The sequence below is a fragment of the Arvicola amphibius genome, chromosome 5 (assembly GCF_903992535.2).
Source record: "Arvicola amphibius chromosome 5, mArvAmp1.2, whole genome shotgun sequence".
In the NCBI taxonomy this organism is placed as follows: Eukaryota; Metazoa; Chordata; class Mammalia; order Rodentia; family Cricetidae; genus Arvicola; species Arvicola amphibius.
The window spans coordinates 28,416,732-28,435,412 of record NC_052051.1 but is presented as its reverse complement, the minus strand read 5'-3'; the positions used below and the strand labels follow the sequence as shown (position 1 = coordinate 28,435,412).

At 45.9% G+C, this 18,681-nt stretch overlaps 1 long non-coding RNA gene across 1 annotated transcript in view; it reads right to left on the bottom strand.

Moving 5' to 3' along the window:
• Positions 1–1,238: 1,238 nt before the first annotated feature.
• Positions 1,239–18,681, bottom strand: part of LOC119815887 — a 113,214-nt gene continuing 95,771 nt past the window's right edge. The window contains exon 3 of the long non-coding RNA XR_005285586.1: positions 1,239–1,665. This is a non-coding gene — a long non-coding RNA (uncharacterized LOC119815887). The remainder of the gene's footprint in view (positions 1,666–18,681) is intronic.

Here is an 18,681-nt window from a genome sequence, read left to right as displayed (position 1 = left end):
TACCTGCCTTAATGAGACTGAGGAGTCCTGAGCCTCAGGGCCCCTGCTCTCTGTTTTCTGCTGCCCTGCCCTCCCTAGACAGAAGGGCTGACATCAAACCAAAAGCTGGAGAGAGTGGAGGCTGCCAACCTGAGCTCCCGTGTTTAAAGAGGGTCTTGTCTATCAGTTCATCTTTCCAGGTTTCCAAGCTAAGTTCAGACTTCATGTTTGACCCTGGTGGGCCCCTCCCTTCCACCCATACTCAGAAGATCCTGAGCAGGAGCAGAGTTTCAGGGCACCTAGGATAGCTTCAGGCTTCTGATGTTCCTGCATTTTCTAGTATCAGCCACCTAATGCCTCACAGACACAAGTGATTTCCCTTAGTTCTTGCTGCTCTCCATCCTCAGTGGCATGACACCAGATGGGGAGAAATGAAACAGCTGTTGGAGGAACTAGAAGGAACATGTGGCTTTGCTCTCTTGACCACACTTTCACGAACAGCTCAGAGGGACAGTGTGGTTCCACTGTCCCTTGCTAGGGCAGGAGAGGGCTTTGGAGAGAGACATGAGGATTGTGGTACGGGGGAGTCCCACTTTCGGGAATATGCTGAGAGTACCAGGGCAGAAGAGGAGCCAAGTGACATGGTTGAGCCTCAAACAGAGAAACAGGCTGTCCCACAGACAAAATATCCCACTTTATCTACTTTCCTGTCCAACCTGTCCTTCCCATTCACTCCCTCTGTACTTCTTTATCGAGTACCTATTACAAGCTTTATGTCCTAAAAAGAAAAAAAAAGAAAGGAGAGACAGACAGACAGACAGGCAGGCAGACAGACAGACAGGCAGGCAGGCACGCACGCACACACAGAGGGAGAGGAGAGAGATAGAGAACAAACAGCTCTCACCCCACCCTGTGTCCCTGTGCTTCTGTCACATATCAGGCAGAAATGTGCAAAAGTCACCATGTTTAAAGTAACCACCAGTCAGTCCCAAACCTCCCCTACCACCATCCAGGTTCTGACAAAAGACAGGGGAGTAAATCTCACATCAGAGGACAATATTACAAAGCCAATGTCCCCAATTGGCTTAATTTTTGTTCTGGAATCAAAGTAAAACTTCATCCCATGAAATAAGTCATGTGATTCATGGGCCCAGTGGAAGAAGTAAGTTTTATAGGCAGAGAAGGGCTGAAGAGAGAAAAAAAAAAAAGCAGGAGTTGACCTAGTTATTTTAAAGTTGTGTTCTTTATAACCCAGAGGTCACAGAACAGTAGGAAGTTAGCTGATTAGTTCTCATTGGGTCATGTGAGTCACTTCCATAGTGAAAGGATTAAGGCAGAAGGAATCTCTAACTCTGAACTCTTAGGCCAGACCACCTCATTTCAGGTAAGCAACCAGGAATTTGAGCTTGTTTGATTCTATTTTAATTTTTATTCTGGTCTGGTCTTTCAGGAATCAGTGCAGGAGCCTTATCTAAAGCCTGGCCTCCTAGATTTTTTGTTTCCAGAGCTAGAAAACCAAGCCTAAAGACAAGCACTCTGCCACTGAGTTGCACCCTGGTCCCTTCCTGTGATGTTTATTTAGCATCTGGAACACAAGTCCGACAGAGCTCAGGAGAGGCGCCTTCTCAAACAGCAGGTTGGCAACTTGTAGATGTCTTTGCAGCAGACATTTGTTTCCTGGGGTTCCTGAAAAAGAAGCATCTGAGGTCAAGGTGGGGCACTCTGGGCTCCTCTACAGCCCCTATCCTTGCTAGGACCTCATGATTTCTAGGACACATTTCTCTGTGCATCTGTGTCCTGCTCACAGCTTACTAAAGGTACCAGTCATATGAGATCAGGACCTGCTCTGATAACCTCATTTGGCCTTATCATCTCCAGAAAGAGCAGGTCTTCAAACCAGTTACTTCTTGATATACTAGGTGTGGGGGCTTTGTCATGGTAACTAGGGAGGAAGGCACAATCCGATTGATGGCAGAGGTTCTTCTACTCAAATCTCTGGATTCCTTAGGATTGTCCTACCTCCCAAATACAACAGATGTTCCTGGAGTATGAAGGGCCCAAAAATAAGCAGCCAAGTATGTTAGTGTGCACTGCTGGGCAGAAGAAGAAATGGAAGAGGTACCCTCTTACTGACACCACCATGGAGACTCTCAGGTGAGAACGCCTGGTGAACCAAAGCCTAAAGGGAAAGGAGCTGGGGATAGAGTTTAGTAGACAAAGTGCTTGCTGTGCAATCATGAGGACCTGAGATACCCCCAAACCTGTCTAAGCTAAGTATTGTAGTCAGTTTCCTTAATCCCAGCATTAGAGATGCAAAACCAGGAGAAACCCAGGGACTCACTGGCCAGGAAGTTCAACTTAATTTGTGTGCTCCAGGTCTCATGGAAAGACTCTATCTCAAAAAACAAGGCAGACAGGACATGAAAAACAAGGTTGACTTCTGCCTTCCACATGCACACGCACACATGTACCCACTCACACATGAACATGTACACACAGTTTATTTATTTATTTAAATAAAAAATGGAAGAGAAAGGGATGGGAAGGGATGCAAGAAAGAAATGTGCCCATGAAAGCCAGGCTCCCTCCTGGGTGTGTGACTCTGACAAGGGACTTCCAATTGCTGTAAGTTCACCAGGTCTATTGGCTTCTTCTCATGGGAAATGATTTGGCATGAGAAGCCTGGTCATCCATTCTTTACCACCCAACAGAGAAATAAGATGTCTTCTTTCTATTCTCCCTCCAACCTCATAATAATCAAGAACTTGTTGCTGGGACAGTAGTTCTGACTCCGTGGCAATTCCTGCTCTCGTTCCTAGACCTCTCAGGCCCCAAGAGGAGGATGAGCTGGATGCTAAACCATATTTTCCCAGCACTTAGGCTGCCCACAAGAGGACCACTCTTGGAAGGCACTGTGTCTCGAAGGGCCTGTCACTGACAGTCTGTGTTTACTCTTGGGTGCTCTGAGGATGTCACCAAGTGTCATAGAGAGTTCTCTGGGACATTGTAGTCTGAGGTGCACCAGTTAGAGTGGGGTCATTTGAGTCATTTCCCTCACCGCCCTGACTCCAGCTTGCCACCTGACCGCTGTTTCAATCAGGTTAAAAGTCTCAGATGAACCATCTGTCCCTAGCCAGGCTGAGAGCAATGGGACTGGGATATTTAGGTATTTTCAAGCAGGCAAGGTCTCCATTTGATTAATTAATACAAAGAACTCTGATCCCAGAGCTGAACAGTTGGAACAGCTAAGGCAAATGCCCTGTTCCAGACAAAACTCTCAGAGATGGGCCACCACTTTCCACAGGGTTCTTGGTCCCAGAGCTCTGTAGATGACGGAAAGATGGAAAGGGAGCCTTCCAAACGACTCATTTGCAGTCAGTCACTCCATACAGCCACCCCTCATTCCAGAAGAACCTTGAATTTGTCTCAAGTTTCCCAGAACAGGACAGGATCTTATCTAACATAAGAATACCCAGAGCTTGGTAGTCCACAAGCACCAGGACTGTGTCAGTCTGATGCCAGAAAGTGGGAGAGGAGGCAGGCAGGGAGCGGGGATGGGGGTGGGTAATGGGGGGAGGACTCTTTAGGAGCAAGATGGTAGCCAGAGACCCTGAGTTTGCTATAGGCAAGATAGTGCATCAAAACCTTTCCTACAAAATGCATCCCCCTGCCACAAAGACTCTCACACCTTCATGTACTAGAATCAAGTTACCCAATTCCAAGTCCCTGGAGGCTGTTTCTCAGCCTCCCACAAGTTTCAGTTGAGAAACCATGAACGCAAGAATTTTTTAAAGCAATGCTTGCTATAGCATGTGACCTTACGGATAATATTTCTAATTAAAGAGAAAACCGTGAACAGCTATCCTTTCCCTGGAACCGGATGCAGGACACAGTGAGGTATGATCTGTAAGTGGCCTGGCCTGATCGCTTAGCTACCCACTAAGGACTTCTATGCAACCACATGTTAGACCCTTCCCCCTGGCTACCATCCCAGATGTGCAACACACAATTGCTTCACTCTGTAGAGTTTAACTTGTAGCCACATCTTCTTCTTTTGATGCAGGGCATGTGTTTTAATTTTTTTATCTCCCTCCTCCTCCTACATCTTGATGATTTCTTAATAGGAGGATAGAACCACATTGAAAGAATGTTTTAAGTCTGTTTCACAGGGCTGTGTGCGTGCGGTTCAGTAGCACAGCACACGCCTAACACATGTACCTCTCAAGATTTGATTCCAGAGCCGATTCACACACATTGTTCAGCTTTTCCTAAGTCGTGGAATATTTCCCAGAGTCATTTTTGTCTCTCCCACAGGGCGGCTGGAACTCACTGTGGGCACTAGTTAGCCATGCTAAAAGTTCCACTTTGTGAAAACTGCTAACTCACTTAAAACCTCATGTGCTGGGAGCTGAGCAGGGTGTGACTCAGAGTCACTGGCCAATCAGGGACAGCGAACATGTGTCTGGATGAGGCAGCAAAGGTTCCCTAAAGGGCATCTGGTTCATCCAAAAGGGTATGCTCAGAAATGTGAGTTTCTTCCCGGTTCCATTCTAGGACAAAATGTCACAACCTATCACTCTGAGGAAGCTCTGATTGTAGCCCATGTGTGCCAGGACAAGGGACCTTCTGTTCTACACTGTCATATGCCATGTGACAGCAGTAACAGGGCTTAGTAGTGTAGATAATCCATAAATATAGTCACTTCCTCTCCAAAAAAAAATCAAATAAAAAATTCCAGGAACAAATAATTCATCTGTTTTAAATAGCATTACTGTGATTATTCTATCTCATTAGCTAATGTTAACCTCATATTGTGGCTGATTCATATGGTAAATTTTTATAGCTACGGATGTAGAGGGGAGAACATCATATGCCTGGGATTTGCTACTACCCATGGTTTCAGATATCTGGTCAAGGTCTTGGAACTCCCCCCAGGTGGTAGGGCTATATTTTCCAAATTACTGCATGATTTTTAAGCAAGTCACTCGACTTCTCTCGGCCTGCATTTCAACAAAATGGAGACTAAGTTCCAGGTCCCTGCCAGCATTACCAAAGGGGATAAAAATGTTTTGCCACATCCAGAGTACTGAAAGGGACACCCGATTGTTATCTTTGTTACTCATACTCAAAAGCTGGCAGCCAGTGCCCAGAAAAATGCCCTCTGCCCTAACAAACCACACCCCGACTGACCTCTAGTTGTAGCGATGCCTCTTTTACTCAGGAGGGAAGGAGGCTGTGAAGGCGAAGCAGGCAGGGAATGGGATTCCTGGAAGGAATTCCTGCTCTGTCTCACACTGAGGACAGAAGCCCAGGTCCAGAGAGCAGTGGGGGAAAGGTCAGCTACCACACTGGGCCTTCTACATGCCGCTCTGGGGACCATTGTGTTTCTGAATGCCGTAACCAAAGGAGGATCTACCCACTAGCCCTCGCTGATGGAGGAACTCCTCAGCTATAGGGAACCCTGTTCCAATCCCCCCATAATGCCGTCTTGTCTCTCTTAGGCGGTTGGCATTCCCCAGCAGACATAGAAGCAACTTGGGGAAACTCACCTTGCACTGGTGCCAACAATTTGGAAGAACATAGAAACAATATTCAAAAACTAGGGACACATACATTACACAAATATCTAATACCATCCTTTGACAACATTTGTGTTCTAATATTGTGTTCTTGTACACTTAAAAATATAAGTCACGTCTTTTTTTTTTTTTTTTTTTTATCTCCAGTGTTTCACTCTGGTATCAGAGGCTGAGAGCACTTAAGTTGTGTTTCTCACAGTAACAGGATTTTCATGCAGGCTGTGTTACTCTTCTGGGCTCTGCCTGGAGCACCGTGTCAGCATTCATGGTTCCTGAAGGCTGCTGCGAAGTCTGGGGTCCCCGCCTCCATGGCTGGATCTTACAAGAGTGACCATCAGAGAGAGTGGCTGGACAGATGCTGCTGTCTTTCATCCCCTATATGCACTGGCTTTAGTCTGAAATCAAAGTCTGAGGGCAAGGACAAAGGAAGGGGCTTAGTGTGACATTTCCCTTCCCCCGGTTGAAGTCATTAGTGACAGGGAAACAGGAAAGGGGCAACGCCTTGTTTGGAGAAGGGAAATGCAGAGGAAGTGTGGGCAGGGTGGAGGGAACAGGAGCTCCCTGAAGGGGACTGACTGCTCAGAAGAAGGTCACTCCTAGCTCAGGGGAGACACCAGCTGGAGGTGGGGTGGGCAGCCAAGCCTGAGAGGGGACAGAGAGGGGATAGTCACTCCCAGGATTGTACTGCAAGGACAATTTATAGGAGACATTGTTGGCCCTTTCACTGGACACAAAATGCAAGCCTAGGATTCCCACACATCTTGGCCCTGGGTTTTCCATCCAGGCTCAGCTCACAGTGCAGTTGCCCCCCACAAATCCCAGGGAGTCTGACAAACCTAGTGAGACTAATTAAGAGGTGTCCCCTGGAGGCCATGGCCTCTCCAATCAGCAGCATTGACTGGATAGGACTAGATGTACTGAGACCTGCCTTGAACACATGACAGAGCTTCTCTTGTTACCACTTCCTTCTGCAGCAGGGTTCACCAAGAAATTTCCAGCAGGGAGAAGACTTTTCTTTTAGCCTGACATGACAGCTTTTGAAGGTAATGAGTATAATGTCTTTGTCAACATGGAGAAAAAAATAGAATAAAACTGAACTTGAATCAGCCTGTGAGTTAGACAAGAGGGTTTTCTGGATGCATGCATGCATTTGCATGGTGTGATAGGTACACCCAGCTGTTCTTTTCAAAATACGTGTGTGCGTGCGCGCACGCACATGTTAGAGATCGATCAAAGGGCACTGGCAGCTCCTCTCAGATCTGATCCCACACTTTGCATGGATGTGGATTACCCACATATAAACTGGAGTTTCATGTGGACCAGCGCACAGAGTCAGTCAGAGAAGCACAACCCCAAAGCATAGGTCTGAAAAGCTAATTGCAGTTTTCACTCCCATGCCTGCGACTAGACTGGATTTCAAACTACAGTGACACTGTACTAAAGTCTCCCAACAGGAGATTAATGTCCTGGCCTTTAACTCTGCAGTTTCTCACTTGAGATGACAAAAAAAAAAAAAAAAAAAATTACTGACACATCTGGCCTGTTGTGTTTCCTACTTAACCTTATCTGTGCTACATGGGCACTTTACAGACTTGAACCTGTCCCACCTTTTCTGTGTGTGACATGAACTCTTCCAAACAGAGGTGGTTATGTGGCTCAGTGGCTAAAAACGATTACTGGGCAAGTTAGATTACCTGAGTTTGAGTCCCAGAACCCATGTAAAGGTAAAAGGAAGAATCAACTCCACAAAGCTGATCTCAAACACACCATACATGCACAAAGACACACACACACACATACACACACACACACACACACACACTAACAATATAATAAATAAATAATCAAAACAAAAAAAGAACTCATGGAACTGATCTGAGAAGCAAGCCTCTTCTTCCCACACCTCCTTCTCCAAACAAGGCTATGGCCCCACAGTCCCCTTCAATGTTATGCCTCCTGTAGCCAGAAGTCCTCTCGCTAGGCTCTATTTCCACAAAGACCTTTCGCCCACTCAGTCTTGTCTTTAGCGCCTCAATGGATTCTACATCCTTATCCTAACTGTCCAACACCAAGCTCCCCAGTAGCAAGCATGGGATGAGATTGAACTGGGACCTTCAGTGCTCTATGCAAGACATAGGGTGAGGCCACGAAGAGCAGGGGAAGAAATCTAGGGAACTTATTTTTCATGTGAGTCAAGCTGTCTTAGTCCTTCCCATTTCAAGCAGTGTAGACTTCTGCAAAGAAAAGTTCATGGTGATGTGTTCAAGCCAGGGCAATACAACTCACAGCCACACCCCTGTACACAAAGATCCCAATTTTCCTGGGAGGAGGGCTACCCTCTGGGCCATCTGTGAGATTCTCCTGAGGGAGCTGCCTTCATCTTTCTCCCAGACTTCAGGTAATCTGGTGGGTCCAGGCAGGGTCTTTGCCTGTGGACATTCATAGACAAGGTTTTGCTACCTGTCAACTTCTTTGAAGTGTCTGTGGTCTTCATGCCACCTCTGCTGGCACTGGGGTGCTACAAACTTCTTGCCATCACTTCACAACTAAAACTTCCATTCCATGCAAACTGTAAGGGAGTCACAAGGAAAGCACTCAAAGTATGACTAAGCAATTTCAGCATGCGTGGGCAATGCCAGCACATGAGCGTGGGTACAAAATCCTAATGTACATGTCACTGCTCTCTAATCCTCAGAGGGAGATGGCAGCACTCTGTCTCGGCTCCCTTCCCAGTGGAACTCATGTGGGTGTCACCCGTAATAAAATATGTGCACTTGTGATCTCCACCTTGGCATTTATTTGTTTTGTTCAGCTTTCTGTTACTATAACAAATACATCAGCTATTCATTGTATTAATGGAAAAGGTTGGTTTGTCTCTGTTTTGGGAGGTTTCAGCACATGACTGGCTAGTACCATTGCTTTGGGGAAGGAGAATATGGATGGGAAGGACAAAGACATGATAGGAAGTGAAAGAGAAAAAGAAGGGAATGGAACCCCACAATCCCCTTCAATTTTATGCCTCCTGTAGCCAGAAGATCTCTCACGAGGCTCTATTTCCTAAATGTTCCACCACCTTCCAGAAGCACCACTGTGAGACCAGGCCTTTCAAATCCATACTACAGCATGTCACCCTGGGGTCCCTCCAATGGGCTGGCACAGAACAAACAGAAGTCCATTAAATAATATGTTAAGTGATTCTGTAAGCCACAGGATGTGAGTCCTGTAGACATGGAATCCCTGTCCTTCAGGAAGTCACCCTTGGTCTGCTGGAAACAGAGTAACACACAGCATTGACGAAATGATATTGAGTTCAAAGAGGACCTCCGGTGTGGGCAAAGCCTCAGGCATAAGTCACAAGACAGCAGTGGAAGGTCTATAGTTTAGGCCTCCAAGATAGATATAAATGAGGCCAGGATTTCTCAGAGCCAAAGGGATACAGAACCCAGATGCATCCACCCAACAGCTAAGCTCTGGCGTTTCCCATTCAGGATGAGGAGTCCCTGGGAGCAGCACCTCAGCCCCTAGCATCATCTGTGTGGATCACATGTGTTAACCTATAAGAAGTCTAGCAATGCTATGTAAAGGTTACCCACAACCTGGCCGTGCCATGCATCTCAGATGGACCCTAAGATCTGGAATCCCCAAGGACATCAAGAAAACACAGCCAACAGAATCAACTGACCAGGATTCACGGGGGCTCACAGATACCAGGGAGCCTGTATGGCTCTGACCTAGGTCCTCTGCATATATGTTAGGGCTGAGTAGCTTGGCGTTTTTGTGGGATTCCTAACAGTGAGAATGGGGCCTGTCTTTGATTCTTTTGCCTACTTGCGAGATCTTTTTCCTCCTACTGGGTAGCCTTGTCCAGCTTTGATGTGATGGTATGCGCCTGGTCTTATTGTAATTTGTTATACCATGTTTGGTTGATGTCCCTTGGAGGCCTACTTTTTTTCTGAGGGGAGGTAAGGGGTGAGTCTGGGGGAGAATCTGGGGGAGAAGGGAGGTAGGGAGTAGATACTTGGGGAGGGGAGGGAGAGAAAATTGTAGTCAGGACATAATATATGAGAAAATATTTTTTCATTTGTTTTTATTGAGCTATATATTTTTTTCAGATCTCCTCCCTTCCTCTCCCCTCTCCTCTTTCTGCCCTCTCCCATGAGCCCCATTCTCCCAATTTACTCAGAAGGATTTGTCTTTTTCTACTTCCAAAGTAGATAAGACCATGTACATATGAGAGAAGAATTTAAGAGAGGCAGAGAGAGATCTGAAACCCCGAATGTTGAGTACCTAAGGTATCACAGAAGCAGAATAACTTGGGGCCTGCTGTCTATCTGTCAAGACATCGACGGTGGCATGCTGTCCTACTGTCACAGACATGGATAGTGGCCCACTGTCTGTCTGTCACAGACAAGGACGGTAGAGGGGCTAGGGGAGGAGCTTTGAACATCAGAGTGTGGCTGGCGGCTCTTACCCTCCTTTAGATATCAAGATGGACCCTAGCTCAGACAGGTCCTGGATTTCTGGTAGACATAGCTGCAGAGAACGAGGTAGCAGGTTCCTGACTGGTGATGCCTCCGCTTCCACCCTGGCCCTGCTTTGGGAAGAAGCCATAACCTGCAGCGTCTTTATGGATATCTACCCTGTCTTCGTTCCTACCAGGCAGGCCCCTCTCAACAGCCTGGAGAGATCTGGGCAGCAAAGAAGCCAACCATGCCCTCTGCTGGCAGAGCCTTGCTCAAACCTGAAAGCCAGTCTGTAAGAACTAGATTCTTCTGCACATTTTCTCCCTCTCGGGATTGCTCTCTCAATGCCCATCCTCTTGAGGCATGGAAAGTTGGCTGAGAGACAGGAGGCAACCCCCTTTGCAGTTCAGACAGCTGCTGCAGACAGGCACTCTGCATTCAAGCCATGGATAGGTAGCTGGTGAGTGCCTGGCAAACACTGGCCAAGCTGGTCAAGCACCATTCATTTCCTGTGCAGCAAGTCCACATGCTGCAAAGGAACTGCGAGGCACATATGTACTCTTTAACTTTGAAATTACCTTGGTGTCCACTCATAGGCCTCTAAGGAAAAGCCACTTTGATCATTTGCGACCATAACTGACCTTCTTCTAAACAGTATTGCCCAGCCAGAGCCTTCCTTTAGCCATCTAATTAGGCTCACAAATTTATCTGGCAGTTTTCAAAAAAGAGATCCAGCCTCCCAGGACAGTGACAGAGTGGCAAGGAAGACATTTAACAGACAAAGCCACAAATTTGACAGAAGCTTTAAAGGGAACCCCAGAAACATTATTGTAAAACCTGCCCCAGCTTTGCATCTCTGTTGAGGTCAAGCATGAAACCTCATACAGCCGCGGGCTGGCAATTCGGTGGATGGCACTGACAGACAATTCAGCTAAAGCGCATCTGCAGACAAGCCCCACAGACAGAAGAACTATGAGTCAATGTGAAACATCTGGACACCAGGGGCCAGATAGACCGACAGGGATGGCCTAACAGGGAGGACCTAGTATATGAGCCCATTCTTGATTTAACAGCTGAGGTAATGCCTTTGCAGATTTCTCTTCCTCCTGTGTGGAGATGAGTAAGAGGGTCACATCACATAGGGCTGGCAACAGAGAGCAGAAAGAACAAAGAGGAAGCCCCACCCACATTCCGGGGAAAGGGCAGTTGGAAGCAATAAAAACAGAGCCTAGGAAACTGTGTCTTAGGAATGATGCATTGGTGGGCACTGTCACTTTTCAGCATCTCAGCCTCCTCTATAAACCATATCGCCTGAGAAGCTTTGTAAAGAACCTGGCTTCTAAGCCCGAGCCACCTGTATTTAACCCAGACTCTTCTGATGTAACTGAGGCTTGAGAAATATGGCCTCTTCAAAGTTCTTCTGAGGTGGGCTGGCTGGCACCTTCAGCCTGAGAGGTCCCTCAAGGACAGTATGGCTACAGGCGCAGGAATCTTTATGGCCAAAACAAAACAAAGGCTAAGCTGAGGTCCTCAGAATTGCAGATAGTTTATTGCTCCTCTGTTTCTCCTCTGGCTCACACGAGGCAGAAGAGGAGGAAAAGAGGAGGGGGAGGAAGGGAGAGAGAGAGAGAGAGAGAGAGAGAGAGAGAGAGAGAGAGAGAGAGAGAGAGAGAGAGAGAGAGAGAGAGAGAGAGAGAATCCTTAGGAGGTGGACCAAGCCATCTATCATTGTCACACCATATGAAATGGTGAAGCACAAGCTGATGGTGGCGTGCCATCAGAGAAGGCGTGCATTTACCTTACAGAAACACATCTTGTGCTAAGATAATTTTGACATGAGAGAGAGAGAGAGAGAGAGAGAGAGAGAGAGAGCCACCTCTCTGCTAGTAGGAATTACAGGGTGCAAACAGGCAGTAATACGAGTCAGCCCTGGTTTCCAGTGTTTTCTCCCTCTGCCTGCTCTATTCATTTGGGATATTTTCCAGGAGAAAAGGCCTCCATTTACTGTGAGAAAGTACAACACACATTCCTGAGATATCTGATGAACAAATATTATTTCATGATCCATCCTGCCAGCCACATTGTGTGGATGTGGTTTGGTTTCCCCTCTTCTATTCAGATGGCCTGGCTGGGTTGCCATCTGTCCCCTCCTTTGCTCTTCTCTGCTTATCTCCTTCCCCCTTCCCTCTTGTCCTTCTGCCTTTGGGGTCTGTATCTCTCTCCACTGAAATGTTCAGCCTCAAAAAGGAAGTACGTTGTTTTCCAGCAGGTATCAGGGAGAAGGAGATGGGGGCAGGGAAGGGGAGAGAAGGAAGAGGAAGATAGGCAAAAATTTAAATTCAAGCTGATCTTTACCTAAAAGGCGGGAAATGTCTTCTAGAGTGCTCGCTGGGTTTGTCCCACCAAGAGGATGGGGGCTGCTGGGAATAATGTTCCTGGGGTGTTCAGTAGCCCATAGGAGTTCCAGAACATCCCCATAGCTCCTACTACTCTCAATTTTGGTGCTCACACTTGTGCCCAATTTCAGGTTCATCCACCCATTTCAATATGCCAATTGAAAGAACGAATTAATAGCAGAAAGCAGAAGAGGGAGATTTATTCAATGTGGCCACGTTGGAGAGAGGGACACAGAGATCCAACACATTCTCCAGGCCTGTGTTTAATGTTCCGAAGTTTAAACACAGGATCAAGGATATGCACACCTAAGCACAGCTAAGCAGTCCTGGCTAATGTGTGGTCCCAATCACCTTTGACCCATCATCATCTGGGCTTTAGTATCCTGCAAGGTGGTCTGACAAGTTGTTAGAACTTTGTGCAATCCCTTTTGGGAGACAACTTGCCCCTTTGGTTGGGTCCCTTCCCTTCTTCTACCACGAGATTCCTAGAGAAATTCCCATTCTCTGGGTTCACTGTTCCAACATTCTGAGAGACACAGCATCTCTTTAGAGTATATTTATTTCTGCAGGCCGCATACACTAACTTATTCCACAATCCTAGTGGACCTGTGTCTTCAGAAACCACCCAAGTACCTCGTGTGTTCAATATGAGCATGCTCACAGACCCTGGAAATGTCTAAGTAGCCACTAGCTACTTCCAGCCCAGGACAGGCCATGTTAAAGCAGCAACCAAGGGAAGGGGAAGTATTTCTGGATGGATTACCCAGTGACTACCCAGGCTGAAGATGGTGACAAGCAGGTAAGATGACTACAGGCTCCTTCTAAGAACCTCCTGGGGGTAATGACCAAAAATACAAAACACAAAGAAGGCATCTCACTACTCAAAAAAGCATAGCCACAAGCTTTGAACCTGTCTGGTCTCTCAGACTTCCTGGACCTTGCCTAGGATGAGTGATGGGCTCAGAAGAATCACTCAGGAAAGCAGACATCCAGGAGGCACCTTTATTTACTGAGGACAAGATGTCTGCTTTAACATACCGCAGAACGTCTATGAGTAGCGCTGTACTTTGCAAGTGTACTTACATTTTGCATTTTCAGCAATGTGGAAAATTTCCCATATAACCTAAGGATGCCAGACAACGGGACTTGAGTCAGCACATACTCTGATCTGGCTCTGTTTTATCTCGATTTTATGTGTGGAATGCTGCAGGAATAAGAGCCAACACTCGCTCAGGAATTCTTGGGCCCAGCATGTGCCAGGCAAGCTCTGTTGTGGATGCTGTAGATGGAGATACGGAGCATACAAACAGAGGTCTATGCACATGGGGTTTATGTTCTAGTGGGGGCTGTTCAGATAACCACAAACGCTGTACAAGGAAAGGGCTCTTCCCCTAAACCAGTTTTAAATGGTGTTCTATGCTAGGAACTGCATAGACTGTCTCCTTAGACAGGGAGTTAAGAGATAGGGTGTCCACTGAACTGGGAACTGATGTGAGAGTGAAGCCAACTGCAAAGATCAATGGCTAGGGCGGTCAGAAAATTCAAGAACCCAGAGCCTAACAGGGCTGATGTGTCAAAGAACAGAGAGGAAGTCATTGTGTTAAAGCAGAACAACACCAGAGTCCACCATGTGAGATGCCTGTCCAGCAGAAGGTAGACTCCAGCATCCTTCTTAGGGCTGATGGTGAATGAAAGGAAAGACAGTCTAGGCCTGGGCCATCAGTGGTGTGTTGTGACTCCTGCTGTTGCAAGCCGATACTAGCAATTAACTCTATGGGGATGAATCATAACAAAAGAAACACCCAACCTTATACTTAGCCTGTCTTTAAAACAAAATGTTGCTGAATGTCAGCCCTGTTTGGTTATCAATAAAGATCTTTGGAGAACAGGGCCAAGAATGTAAACTGGTGTGGCCACGTGGAAACCAGCATGGATGTTCCTCAAAACATTAAAGACACAACCCTCATGGGATCCATCTACAGCAGTATAAGATGACTCCGGGTCCCAAGAGCTGAAAGGTACCTGCATGTCCATGTTTGCTGAGGCACTAGTCATTATAGTTATCAGCCCAACCTAGGTGTTAACTAAGAGACCAAAAACACATTGAAATGTGGTATACTTGTCACAGAAGTCTCTTTTTGCATTAGGTGGCAATTAACATAGAGAACCACAACTGGGCATGGTGCATGGCATAAGAGACCACGGAACGCTCCATCCTATATGAGACATATGTACCATGCCATGCCTCAGGGACTACTGTGCCAGATGAGTGAAAGGCTGGAAAAGTCTGAATTGTTGGATGACTATAAGAAAATTGGTTTTTAGACACAGCAGACAAGCTTCACATATGAGACAGCACGCACAAGCTCAAGGAAAAAAAAAAATCCAAAATGAAGTCCTTCCCGAATAGTACCACCCAATAGTACCAAGTGTTCAAACCATAAGCTCTTGGGATATATTTATCACTCAAGCCACATCTGGATTTCCCTTAAGTCTACAGAGTGAGTTCCAGGACAGAATCCAAAGCTACAAGAACCCTGTCTCAAGAAAAAAGGAAGGAAGAGAGAGAGAGAGAGAGAGAGACGGAGAGAGGAGAGAGAGAGAGAGAGAGAGAGAGGGAGGGAGGGAGGGAGGGAGGGAGGGAGGGAGGGAGGGAGGGAACCAGCCTTTGCTTTTGCTTTAAGGAAAATAAGAAATAAGATACATTAAGGCTGGAGAGACAGCTCAGTAGTTAGGCGTACTTTCTTCACAACCACGAGGAACTGAATTTCTCTCCCAGCATTATATAAAAATCTGGGGACAGTCACAGGCATTCCAGTAACTCTAACAGTGTGGGCGGAGAGACAGAAAAATCACAGCAGCTTGATGTCTGTCAGCCTAGTCAAAAAATTAGAGTCAAGCTCAGGAAAAGACCTTGCCTCAAAGGAATAAAGTGGAGAGGACTAGCAGAGGACACTTGATGCACACACGTGCACATCATGATCCCTTGTATATAAACACAACTTTTTAAAATAGAAAATCATTTATTCTGATGCAAAATGAATGACCATGGTCCAGGAGCACAAACTCAGTTATGTAGATACTGAGCCATGTGCTTTCATGGAAGAAGTGGTGTGAGCTCTATAGCCACAGAAGAGAGTAGATCATAAATCAATGCATTTATTGAACAGACTGATAGCATTTTAAGGAAAGTGGGATTCAGCAAGGCCTCTCTCTCCTGTCGATGTCAGGTCTTATAGCATTCTTGGTTTTAGAATTGATAGGCTGAAGACCAGCTAAGCAGAGCCAACAGTTCTAAGAATTACAACTCACAGCCACAAAACATTAGGTCAACCACAGAAATTGAGAGTAAATGCCTTTTAAAGACACAAATGTGGCCAGAGATAACTTTGGCTCACAACCTGTGATATTCCATCATGAAATCACCACATTCTAGTCAGCCAAGGTCAACAGTCTTCAGGTGCCTAGTACAGATGGAGCTTCTTAAAAGAGCTTCGGCTCACAAGCCAGTGTTATTCGGTGCGCGGCTAAGACTAAACCCCTGCAAGGAGCTCCAAGAAAACACAAGTGGCAGAGCCATTCTGGCCAAGGTCAGGGACACTAGAGGAAGCCAGGGCATTGCAGGGAGGGGGTGCTGATCTCCACAGCTCTGGCAAGAGCCTTTGAAAGCAAGAGCAATCCTGAAACTCAAGCAGGATTCATGTCTACCACAGCAAGAAGAGCCAGAGACGGCAGGTGGCAGGGCATGGTGTACAAAGGTGAAATTCCCTGGGCAAGATTATTAGTGTGCAGTTTCTACTACATACCAGTTGCCCTGGATTTCCTTCTAAGATAGTCTTATTTTATAAACCCCAGCTGAGACATTTTAAAGCAAGCATAAGACATCAGGCATGACTAGACATCATGAACTCTCTACCAGAGACAAAAGCAGTTAGAGACACAGTACACTTCAACCTGGTCACTCTAGGAAAACACCGCTCAGGTGGTTTTTTTTGTTTGGTTTGGTTTGGTTTGGTTTGGTTTGGTTTGGTTTGGTGGTTTGGTTCTTTGCTGTGGCATGTCCTACTGAATGATATGAATATGTTTTATTGGTATTGGTTAATAAAGAAGCTGATTTGGACAACAGCCAGGCAGAATAGGGCCAGGTTGGAAATCCAAGCAGAGATACAGAGAGAAGAGGCTGGAGTCAGGGAGATGCCAGCAGCTGCTGGGGAAGCAAGATGTGAGATAACAAGCCTCGTTGTAAAATATAGAATAATCGAAATGGGTTAATTTAAGTTGTAAGAGCTAGTTAATAGCAAGTCTGAGCTAATAAAACAAACAGTTTGTAATTAATATTAAGTCTTAGAGTGGTTATTCAGGAACTGATGGGTGGGAGAGAAAGGCCCAGTTACAGCTGTTTCGTTGTGCCACATTTTATACTTCTTCAAAATGTCTAAGTAAGTTATCAGTTCTACTTGACTTGATGCTCTAAAGGAACTTGCTAGCAGATTTAAGCCCTTTGTCTTGCCCTGTTTAGCTCTCAGCAGCAGCAACTGATGAATCAGCTTTGATCTAACACAGAATTCTGAGCATACGGTCACCTAAAAGCAGCACTCCAGCTAGGCCACACATTTCCCTGGCTAAGCCATGGCTCTGTGCATCAGTGGTAGAGCTGAACTCTACCACTGTGAGAAAACCTAAGGTTTTCAACACCTGATCTTATGGAAGATGAGTCAGGCAAAGCATGGAAGCATGGGTCAGACAAAGGACACAGACTGGCTCAGCAACACCCCAGCTGAAGAAGTAAATCAACCGTCAGCCTCCCCAGATCGTGTGTCAGCAACCCTAGAAAGGGCAGAAAGAGGCAAAGTGGTGATGGGTTCCAGTTTAGCTTAGAAGCTGACCCAAGATGAGGCTCATGAGAAAAGTAAGTGACTAAAATAAAACTTATGTCTGGAGACACAGTTCAGAAATAAAAGGTCTGATCTGCATGGGTGAGGCAATGAATTCAAGTCCCAGCACTGCAAAATAAATAAACTGATTTTAATACTCTGTTTTCAAAGTGGTTTCACTTCATTTTTACAAATAACTTGTAGAAAAGGAAAAAAAACTGAACTTAAAACAATTGATTTCCTGAAATATCTTTACCCTGAAACAATGATTTTGAACCCGGTGCATTCACAGAAGCTTGACTTGTTAGTGGTGATTTGACTGTAGTGGTATGATAGACTTGTGATGCGAGAGGGATTGCTGGGAGGGGCACAGATGGTTGTTGGTAACAAGAGGCAGGAGACTCTGCCGAACTCTGGGGCTCATCATGGTGCATCACAGAGGGATACTTTTATTCTCTCTCCCTTCCTCTCTTCCTCCCTCTCCCTCCCTCCCTCCCTCCCCCCCCCTCCTCATTGTGGTCTACCAGAAGCTATGTGGCCTTTTCTCTCTATCTGCTTCTGTTCTGTGCCTTTTGTTGACTCGTGGTACAGCGTGGCTTCACTCTTTGAATTCCTACACCACTACCACAACCCATGTTGACTACTGTCTGTATTCTTGGACTCTCATCATATCCTCAAGAGAAGGAATCTGTCTAGCTGTACTCTGCTTAGCTTTCCACGTTTTGTCTGGTCAGTATGGCTAGACAAAAATAGAGTCCCTGATACAATATTCAACATCACTTGAGATGATTCGGGAGGTTGGGGCCAACTGGCATGTCCCTCCTGGGAGATAAGCAGGAGTCCTGGCAATCTGAGAACTACGGAAGGGTGGGGTCATCTCTGCTGGATGACAGCTACCACCAGAACAGGACAACAGCAGAGAAGAGGGTAGCCGCCACAACCTCTGAAAGTTGTAGAATCAAGGATCAGAATGTATATTAAAAAGTATGTTTCTCTACATTGTAATAACCTAAAAATGAAAATTTTAAATTAAACTTTATTTGTTATAGATGAAAAACATGATACTTAGTAATAGGTTTAACTAGAATAGCACAGGAAGGTAAACTATATAAAAATCTTCCTGAAATAAGTGACAGAAGATTTGAGCAAATGGACAGATATCCCATGATCCTGGATTGGAGAACTCAGTTGTGATGATCATTCTACCCAACAAAATCTACACAGACATTAATTTGTGAACTTTATAGATGTACTTTGTACTTGACTAACAGGGACAAAAAGGAAGAAAAGAAAAAGACACCAAAATCTAACAGTTTCCACCACCTCGTTTTGAGGAGAAAAATAAAACAAACAACAACCAGAGATCCTTGACCTCTATGGTGATACGCTG